Source organism: Parasteatoda tepidariorum, chromosome 5 (assembly GCF_043381705.1).
Source record: "Parasteatoda tepidariorum isolate YZ-2023 chromosome 5, CAS_Ptep_4.0, whole genome shotgun sequence".
Classification (NCBI taxonomy): Eukaryota; Metazoa; Arthropoda; class Arachnida; order Araneae; family Theridiidae; genus Parasteatoda; species Parasteatoda tepidariorum.
This window is the reverse complement of record NC_092208.1, coordinates 11,537,359-11,548,260: the sequence shown is the minus strand read 5'-3', so window position 1 is coordinate 11,548,260 and position 10,902 is coordinate 11,537,359.

The window sequence follows — 10,902 nt, the reverse complement described above, 5'->3', positions numbered from 1 at the left end:
GAATAAACAGAATTGTTAACTTTCATATTATTCTTTTATAAAGTTTGTATGAAACTTACTGTCTTTAACTAACCATATTATTATTTTACTATTTCTTATAAAAGTCTCTTTTTTTTTAAATAAATGCTGCGTCTTTAAGTTCTTTCTGTAGTTGCAGTACTAAGTTTCTTCTGTAGATGCTTTATTTTATTTTATTTTGTAAATAAATACAGTAAATTAACAATATACTTTTCTCTCTTTTTGAAAATATTTGCTTGTTAGAATAGTTTAATACTCTTAAATTGACATATCACTATTAAGTTGTATTTAAATTTATATATTTTATTAACTTTGAAAATTTTATTGTCAGAAATATTTTATCCATAAAGTGACTAGATGTTTCAAATGAAATACATATTATATTATTACAAATTCAGCTAATCCTATTTTTAAATTTCTTTACTTATACCTTTTTTATTAAATATATTTAATTCCCATGTACATTTTCATCCCTATGAAGCCTCTTAATTATATGATTGACCTTGCCGTGCTTCGACAAAGTACTGGAGCCGGGAACATTATTACAATTAACTGCAAATATTTATTGCCCTGTTATTTATATAAATTTTTCAAAAAATGGTATAAATTTCTGTACGAAGTTATTGATGAAAATTTATTTTCAAATCACCAAATCTAAGACGGGCCCCGATTGTGAGCTCGCACAGTAAAGTTGAACTTTTTTTTGTATTTTCAATGAAACTATTGAGTTTTTGCTAGGAAAAAGTGGCTGATTTATTATAGTGGCTGAAAAGTGACCAAAACGAACATTCAATCATTTTTCGTTTATGAGAGAAAACTCGCCAACCTTCAAGTGAATTGTCGGTTATCTCGCTTTCAAATGCATTAAGAGCACCGAAACTTCAAAAAGGTAGATAAGTCTTTTGTCGCCAAGATTACTAAAATGCCTTTCATTGCCTAAGTTTTTAAAACGTGCTCTTAAAATACGCATTGTCACCAAATTAAAATCTATCCTTTATATTTAAAAAAGTTCATGGTAAACAAAAACTAATTGCAAATGTGTTATTTTTCACTCAATTAAAAAAAGAACTACACATTTTCATCTAAAGGACATACATTTGAATTACCTCACTCGAATTTTAACTATATGTATTAAGATATAAATGAATGTGTGTTTTATACTTACATAGAGGTCGAGGATGTTTTTTCAACTGGTTTAACCAGTGATTAATAATGGCTCTTTTATAGAGAGGAAACCTCATCCTCTTCTTAAGCCAGTAAGAAATCATTCTTTGGTGATATAAATCACTCATAATTAAACACTTTTTTAAAGCTTTTGAAAATCGCAGTCAAATTGACAACCTTTTCTGAATATAGCTCAAAAAAGAATGAGCATAAAAAAAATTTTTATGCCTTCGTTATAGTTCTTAACAATTACTATATTTTTGGCAACAATGTGCAACAATGCAATTTCATGCACAGTTCGCTGAAATTTTATTCAATTAAAGTATTGTTGCAGTTCTAAAGTAACATTTTTTAAATTTATTGTTTAAATTAAGTATGAAATCAAACATACACATTGTTAAGAAATTCTAAATGTAAGATTAAAGAAGGGGATATCTTAATACAAGAGACTGATATTCAAAAAAAAAATCTAAATTTTGTGCAAAAAACATATAAGAAATTTTAAAGCAAATGTAGAACCTATAGAAGTTAAGCTGACTTTAGTATATTTTTTTATTATAATTTCCTAATAAGTTTATTATGTTCAAAAATTAGAAATATCACTCAGGGATGTATAGAACTTATGACTGACACAATTTTATTTATCACACAATTTTATAAATAAACATCTAGGTGAATAATCTCTTGAAGTAACCTTAATAATTCGATTCTACAGCAAAATATGTTAACATAACGCCCCGTTTCATGAAAATTACTTTTCTTATTTAAAACATTTAAACATTAGTCATATATAGTTATAAATAATACATTACATTTTTTAAAAGAAATTAAAGTATTGAAGCAAAAGTTTAAAGAACAACTATATTATACACTGCAAGAAATTTAGAGTGCACGAATTAAAATTCTACAGGACAATTCCATGAAAGTGTCAACTTTAAAGCGAATTTTTTTTTTATGAATTGCATATTTTGATTTTAAAAANAAGAAATTAAATTATTGAAGCAAAAGTTTAAAGAACAACTATATTATACACTGCAAGAAATTTAGAGTGCACGAATTAAAATTCTACGGGACAATTCCATGAAAGTGTCCACTTTAAAGCGAATTTTTTTTTAATGAATTGCATATTTTGATTTTAAAAACATGTTCAGAAATAGCCAAAATCTACTTATTCATGTTTCATTTTTGATAATTTTAAGGTTTTTTGAATCTAGCAGTATTCTAAAGTAATCACATGGCTAGCAAGTGAATTGTTTACATTTGTGATGAAATTGTTTTCTTGAAAAACACTTATAAAATAAAATAAATGTATCTTTCTTTTGCAATATTTTGATAAAATTATGCATATAGTACAAAATTTAAACATTTAAAACATAGTCTTTAAGTCATTTTAAGTTTAATATATGAAATAAAGGTTACTTTTTTTGTGTCATTCCGTCACATGTTTTAGTTTTTTTTTTTAAACTGCAACTAAATTTCAAAATGAAAATGTGTATATTTTGGAATATAAAGCAGATATGGCATAAGAATCAATGAGAGATTATAAAATTTTATGCATTTGATTATTAACTTCCAATAATTAATGTGACGGAATGACACATCCTCGGCGATAGAATGACAAAACGAGTCCTTGAAAAGCCTATTCAAAAATTAGAGAATTATTTATTTTTCAATTAACCTAATGGCTAAAACAACTGTTGAAAGACAGATAGAATATTGAAAAGGAACAAGATCCCCATAATACGATGGAGAAAAAAAAGCCAGAGACAGAAAAGCAGATAAGAAGGCTTCCGCCACAAAAGCTGAACTTAAAAGCTTAAATGTTGTGCAGAGATTGTGTAAACAAGGAAAAAATCCAATTCTACCAACCTCTTCACATACAAATAATTTAAATTCCCCCTACAAATCTTGATAAAGCCGTAAAAAAAGTTGTACACTCACTTCCAAAATCACCAATAAAGTTAAAAAAATTAATTCAGTCTTAATGTGAGAAGTATTTAACATTCAACTCAAAAGAAACTAAATTAAGTGAATGTCGATAAGCTGTTTATTTTGGTTAAAAAATTTAACTGTCAAGATGATGTTAGTTACAAGCCCCCAGGTGATATGAAGGATTCAATCATAATACAAACTCTGACAGAGTAACGAAGAGTGCACTAAAAGAGCCTTTTCATTTGTTTAAAGAAGCAGATAATGATATAAAGTGTGTTTAATTTTTGTTAAGTGTATTTCATTAATACCTCACAACACATGCACCTATAAATACCACGTAAATGTGAGGTTGTTTTAAAAAACCAAACAAGGCGTTGGATGCTTCAAAACGGCACCTAATATGCAAAAGAATTTTATGATTTCATAAAGTCGAAGCAACAAATTGTTGAAGTTTTGTTTTTGTCCAGCTATTCTATTTAACCCTTTCGCGCCGACTGTCACAAATACGTGCCAGTATAAAACCGTATCCATCAGGGCAAAAAGATAAAACTGGTAATCAAAGTAATTCTTTAGCAGTTTATTTGTGGGCGGAGTTATAATTGTTTGATTTACTTAATTCACCATTACTTTGTTCAAAATAAAACTATTTAGTTATACCTTGAATTAACATTGATTATATGTGTGATTAAACTAATAATAATTAAAGTAAAAGCAAAGTAAATCTGTCAAATTAGAAACGACTACGTTTAAGTTACCGTTTTTTATTTAATTACATCCTGATTTTGTACTAATGCTTTTCTGAATCACCCGTCCCCAAGGGGTTAAGAGAGGGCAAAAGAGAATGACTTCAGCTGGTCACTTGTTACAGCAGCATTGCCAGAGACAAGATACGTGCACTAGACGTTCATGTAGTTGAGAAGTGAATCATCAAAATTAGAATGTTTGCTAATTTTAACCAAAACCAAGTATATGATTTGAAAGAAGGCCACTGTTTTGAAGAGGAAAACATGACTGAGGAGACTCTTTAATCACTGTCCCATATTTCAGAAAAGGAACATTTATATGTGGGTCAAATTACTTTGATAGACCATTTAGATGTTAAAGTACTAAAAAGAAGACGGGACAAAAATTGATTTATGCATAAATTTCCTGAGAAAGAAGATAAGATGTGTAATTGGCAAGTTAGATATAAAACTCTTCAGAGACAAGCTAATTTTCAAATTGTTGAAATATTTACTAAATCTGTTTATCGGTTACATACACAATAATCCTGTTTATCTGTTACATTCCTTTTATCATTTACATATTAATAAAGCATTTTTTAAATGAAAACTTTCTTCCACTAAACTTTTTGTCATTCTGTCACGGTCATTCCGTCACAGCAAATAGATGCTAATAACTGCTAGCCAACTTGAGGTTAATTTTCCAAATTCAGATTTTACATTGCTTACACATTAAAAAACAGTTCAGAAAAATAATAGCTGCAAAATTCACAGAAACTACCAGTTTTAAGCAGCATGCCGAAAGCTTGGTTGCCAAAATGTCATTCCGTCACACAAATAAAATGTTCGTAAAATTAAAAATAAAAAAGATAGAAAATCCTTTTTTTTTTTAGTTTATGAATCGCATTATGCCAATAATAATGATATGCATGAGAAAAAACAATGTTTACTTTAAATTAGATGCATAGAAACTTAAATGAAATGGTATTTTTCAAGTCAAAATGTCATTCCGTCACATATGGAATTGTCCTACAGGAAGTATGACGTATAAAAAAGGCTAAATTTTGATTTCTCCGCTGCTTCGCTAGTATTTGTTTAATATCCTCATGCATATTTCTAACATTTTGAGGGAAAAAAAGAGCGAAATAAAGCGAGCAGAAAAAACAAAAACGCCATCGAAATTTTTCAAATCCGCTCTCCGGAATGATTTGAACTAAAATCATGTGTATTCGTAAGAAAAAAGAAATAGATCAAGAAATCCAATTGGTTCTTTTTTTTTCATTCTGCCTTATTAACTTGTGATTTGATTTATTTCTATAATGTATTATTTTAAATATAATTTTGTGACCTCTTCTACTCACACTTTTCTCACTTAAGTTTTGCTGATGATTCCAAGTTACGGATTAAGGAGAATAATTATACTAAATATATGAACTCTGCATATATGTAGGTTTTATTCTCACTTAGACAAGTTAGGCAAGGAAAAAATGCTGATTTCTGGAATTCAATGGCAATTAGAGAAACCGTAAGTCGAGCCACATTAGAAGGAAGAATGCAAATAAGTTAGATAATCACCAAACATGTTTTTGAATAGAATCGTGATAGATGTAAAACTGGTATAGTAGTATGAGAAACTGACTTTGCGTAAGTTTATTCGAGATGAATTTAAATGCAGTTAAAAAGTTTTTGGAAGATCCTTACAATTTGTTCTCAACCTAGACGTGCTTCTTATGGCTTCCAAAAGATCGCATTCTGAAAAATTGTGAGTCTGTCTTGTAGTCAGGTGTATTGAAGCAGGGCAGTCTGACGCATATGCTTCTCGTTTCTTCCGCGCCAATCATTCCGTCATTTTGCAATGGTCGAAACATTTCCAAACGAGACAAACAGTTGTCCGAAAACAAATGGCTAAGGAATCTTTCACATCTAGGGCTATAGCTTTCCATTGATAAGACGATATTAGCCAGCATTGTACAATGAAGATCACACATGAAAGAATTGTAAGCCTAGGTACCACGATTTTGTTTTCTTTTTTCTGTCTAAACAATTCTGGGGTGCACGATTGAAGTCGTATATTTAAGATAATTTGCAAACATTTTCGTATCGAGATACACGTGAAACAGGTGTAGTAATATGAGAAACTGACTTTGTGTAAGTTTACAGGAGGTGCATTTTAGACTTAAGTGCAGATAAAAGGTGTTTAGAGCATCCTTACAATTTCTTCTCAAGCTAGACGTATTTCTATGGCTTTCAAAAGATCGCATTCTGAAATAATTATGAGTGTGGCTTGTAGTCAGACGTATTGAAGCAGGACAGTCTATCACTCATATTGCATTCCGTCATTTTAGGATGGTAGAAATATTTCCAAACGAGACAAACAGCTGTACGAAGACATGTAGCTACGGAATCGTTCACATCTATGGTTATAGCTGCCATTGGTGAGACAATTTTTGCCAACATTGTACAGAGGCTACACATGAAAGACTTTTAAGCCCAGGTACCACGATTTTGTTTTATTTCTTCTATCCATACAATCCTGAAGGGCACGATTGAAGCACCGCCGTACCACCAGCATGCTAATTGGACTATGTCTGATTAGAACGACGTCATACTCCCGGATGAATCCAGGTTTGGCCCGCAATCCAATAACAAGCGTTTAAGTGTTAGAAGGGAACAAACCGCACATTGCAGGCCACTAAAATCATCGAAATCCACGGAAAAAAGCATCGTGGTATGGGCATAAATTTCATAGGGATATCTTACTGATCTGCAAATCTACTAAACGGGTACGGGGATGGCAATATGGTAGGGGGATAAAGCTCTAGTCCTCGTAGTCAAATTCCACGCAGTCAGAAGTCGGAACATCTTTCGTTCTAAATAATGATGTACTCATAAAGCTGTTATCGCAACGACTAACTGACGAATGAGGGGATTGTCGGCCGACTCCCTTTTCGGAATTTAATAAAATTGATAGTTTTTGGAATGCCCTAAGCGGAGGTGTGTGTGCATGTGCGCCAACTCCAGCCATCTCCCGAATTTTAAAACTGATGGACAATATAAAATCAAGCATGTACACTGTGTATGCAAATAAAAAATGCTCTCATACCCTATTAATGCTGGTATTTCTGGTTTGTTTTAATCGTCATTTTTTTAATAACGCCAATATGGCTTCATCACACAATTTATTAAAATTTAATATTGTTTTCAACTCTGCTGTTCCTTATTTTGTATTATTACGAGTAAATATACTTGCTACTTTCCAGCAATCAAAGTGGCTTTTATCTGTTTTTTTTTTTACTGTCATTTGAACTGTAATTATTGAACAAACAGTTTTAGTTTTAAAATAAATTTTTTAAACTAGGAGGCTTCGCCCCCTGCTCGCTGTCGCTCGCCAACTCTAATTTCGGCCGCATTTTTCTGATTTTGTCCCACTGTGGGCGCCACCCTAATAATATGGAATTTGTAAAATAAATGTATACATTTTTGATTCTTGATGAAGCCCATCATTTTGTGTTTTCATCAGTGTTCAGAAGCTGAACAACTATAAGTTTTTATTTTATCACAAAATAATAAAATGTTTAAAAAACAAAGAAAAGAGTAAGAAAATGAGTATAGTCATAGAAAAAGTTAAAATTATAATATAGTATTTGTCAGTTAAAATAAAACTTTTTGTTTAAGTCAATGTTAACAATTCAAATTTCTCCGAGGCAATTCTNAGTGACTCATCTGCCACTGAACGCCGGTGTATATATATATATATATAAAGGATCATAGTAATTATATAAGTAAAAATTTAGGTAGCATTGTTTGTTAAGTTGAAACACAATATTTTTAGTTTCGATGTCAGCAATACAATTCAATTTTTCGCAAAAACGTTTGTTTCCATTATTAAATTCAGTGTCAACAATTCAAATTTTTCTGAGGCAACTCTTAACCTTTAAATATTATTTTTTTATGTACACATTTCTAAATGTCAGTGTATTCAACCACAAAACAACGTGAAGTCCTCAAATTTAGCATGAAGTTGTGAAATGCATTGAAAGAGGGTCATAGCAATAATGTAAGTAGAAGTAAAGTTAGTACTGTAAAATTTTTAATCAATGAGCCAAGTTCTTCAAGAAGCAGTTGTAGAAGTAGCTGGAGCAGTTGTAGAAAACTAAACACGAGTTTTTTTATTTAAAACTTTTTATAGAATTTCTTTAAAAACACAATTGTTAATCTGGGCATTTGGCGATACAACACTTATAGACTTTGTAGAATTTTAATAATTATCTCTTTTGTATGAAACAATTATAAAAAAATCATTAAAATTTCCGCCAAACGACTCCCTCAAGCGCATCTATTAATAATAATTAAAAATTAAAAGAGAGCAATGAGCGTCTGTTGTATGGTTTGTAAATAAAAAAGCAAATCATAAGCTCATTTTTTCTTCTTTTTATAAAAGAATCAAAAATCTTTCGTCGTTCGACATTTTTTTCACAGTCTGGTAATTTTAATAAAATATTTAAAATCATTGCTTTCAATATTCCCCTTTATAAAAAATGCGTCGGTGCAATATGAAGGATTATAGTGTTCTCGGCTAACACATAAAGGCGTATACATAACTTTTATATTATAGTTTCTAACTTTGCCCCAAATATAACTTCAATATAATTGAACATGAAGCCAAGTCGCAAAATTGTTGACAAATTAGTTGGGGCACAAGAGGACCTAATTGTAATGGCAGTATTCCCTTTATAGTACAAATATATAGCACATAGCACGTCAGTAGGAAAAGTCATAAATTTATAGACGAATTATTTCAGGCACAAGGGGCTCTAATTATGATGTCAATATTTCTTTCCTAGTAGAAAAATAAAGTTCAATGATCTAAATAAACAAAATGGCCCATATCTTCTCTTAATAATAAACTATAATTTTGAAGCTACGTCAGATCTATTGTAATAACTTATTACACTACCACATTAAGTTGCAAAATTATAACAGAAATAAGGACCGCGCATTGAGGCAAAATTTGCGTCCCATTGTGCCCATTGGGCGAATGCTCAGAAATAACTTCGATGCTTGACGTCGATCAACCAGCGAGATGCCCATGATCCAGTGGTACCATACGGAGTATCATACTGCTAATTCGATAGGGTTCTGGATCAAAACCTTATTATTTGACTAATTATTAATTGCTTTAATTAATTATTTGTGTATGAAAACTAATTTTTGTTTTCTTACGGAACTATTCAATCCTATTGAAAACCTTTATTTTTTTACTGTATGATAATTTTTATAAAACATTTTAAATTATCGTTTTTTCTTCTTATCATTTTCCTTTTAATTACAGAATTATTCCATTCTATTGAAAAACTTTCATTGTAGATTCACTGCATATACCTGATGGCCAATATCTTCCCTATATGTTAACCTATAATTTTCTATCTTTGACCCAATTATTATTACTTTATACCTCTACACATGGGGTCAAGCTCCAAATTTATAGAAGAGTTAGTTGAGCGTAGGGGGACCTAATTGTAATGCTTTTTTTTTTTTTTTTTTTTTTTTTTTTTTTTTTTTTTTTTTTTTTTTTTTATTGANTTTTTTTTTTTTTTTTTTTTTTTTTTTTGTTTTTGTATTCTGTTTATGCATCTGAAGGCCTATGTTTTCCCCATATTAACCCATAAGCATGGCCCTATTTATTATTGCAATATACCTAAACACGAGACCAAGCCACATTGTTATGGATGGATTAACTGAAGCACATTAGGGCCTAATTGTAATGTTAATCTTCATTTTATGTGTGTGTTCTCTGCATATACATGAAACCTATTTTTCCAATATATTGACCCATAATTTTTAAAGTCCCATTTCTCATTGCAATATATCTCAATGCAATAGCCCAGTCAAAGTAGTTTTTTGGTTCAAACTGGTTCCTTAAAATCTAGAAATGATTTTATTTTACCTTGGGTATCAGAATAAGATGAGTTTGCCACGATTTTTAATATGAACTAAACATTTGAGAGCCAAAAAATTTCTAAATTTTTTTAACTTTTTACTTTTTTTTCCTCATAACATCTAAAAAGTCCTCCATACGAAAAATTTATTTCATATCGAAATTCAGTTCAGTAAATTCCATATCTAATGATCTACTGAAACATTAATTTTGGCTTTCGTGGTTTGATCAGAATCAGTAATCAAAAACGAGCAATCACCATGAAGTGCCACTCCCGATAAAAATTTTAAAAATGAAATGCTTAGAGCATCAAAGTCTGCTTTCCGAGATCACCAAATTTCATACTTTTGCAAAGCTAAAGCATTATAACAAGAAGAAAACTTAATCTTAGTTATTCTTAGTTATTCCTTAGTTACTCCTATATTTTGCATATTGCTAGAGGAATCTATTGGGTTTCTATAAAGGGGAGGAGTTGCTCTGTAAATCGTGGATGGAAAAAGTGTAGAACCACCCTGTTTAGTGCTATATTTTCACATTGAGTATGAGTTCACATGGCTCTCGTTTTCACACCACGGATTAGATTAAGTGTATCATTTAATGGCAAATTTATATTTGTACCAAATGGCGTCCCCAAACATCGTTATACAATCTACAGCAAAATAAAAATTATTCCTAAAAGTGGAATTAAAAAGATAATATAAGCTTTCATCCTACAACAAGATAAGCAGATTTTTTTTTACTACAGTAAATTCAATTTCCAAATGCTAAAAAGAAAAGGAAGAAGCAAAACAACACGTTGCGACAGATTTAGCGTTACCCAGGGTGCACCACGAGGAGGCCTGTCGCATTACACCCCATTCTTTTTTTTTTTTTTTTTTTTTTTTTTTTTTTTTTTTTTTTTTTTTTTTTTTTTTTTTTTTTTTTTTTTTTTTTTTTTTTTTTAATTCTTTTTTTACAAAATTTAACAAGAATTTTTTTTTTTCAAAATGTAAAAAAAGAATTTTTTTTTTTTACAAACAAGACAAGAACTTTTCTCTTTTTTATGCATATTATACGTATTAAAAACAAATTTTCGTAAGTAGTACTTTTTTTTTTTTTTTTTTTTTTTTAATTTTTTTTTTTTTTTTT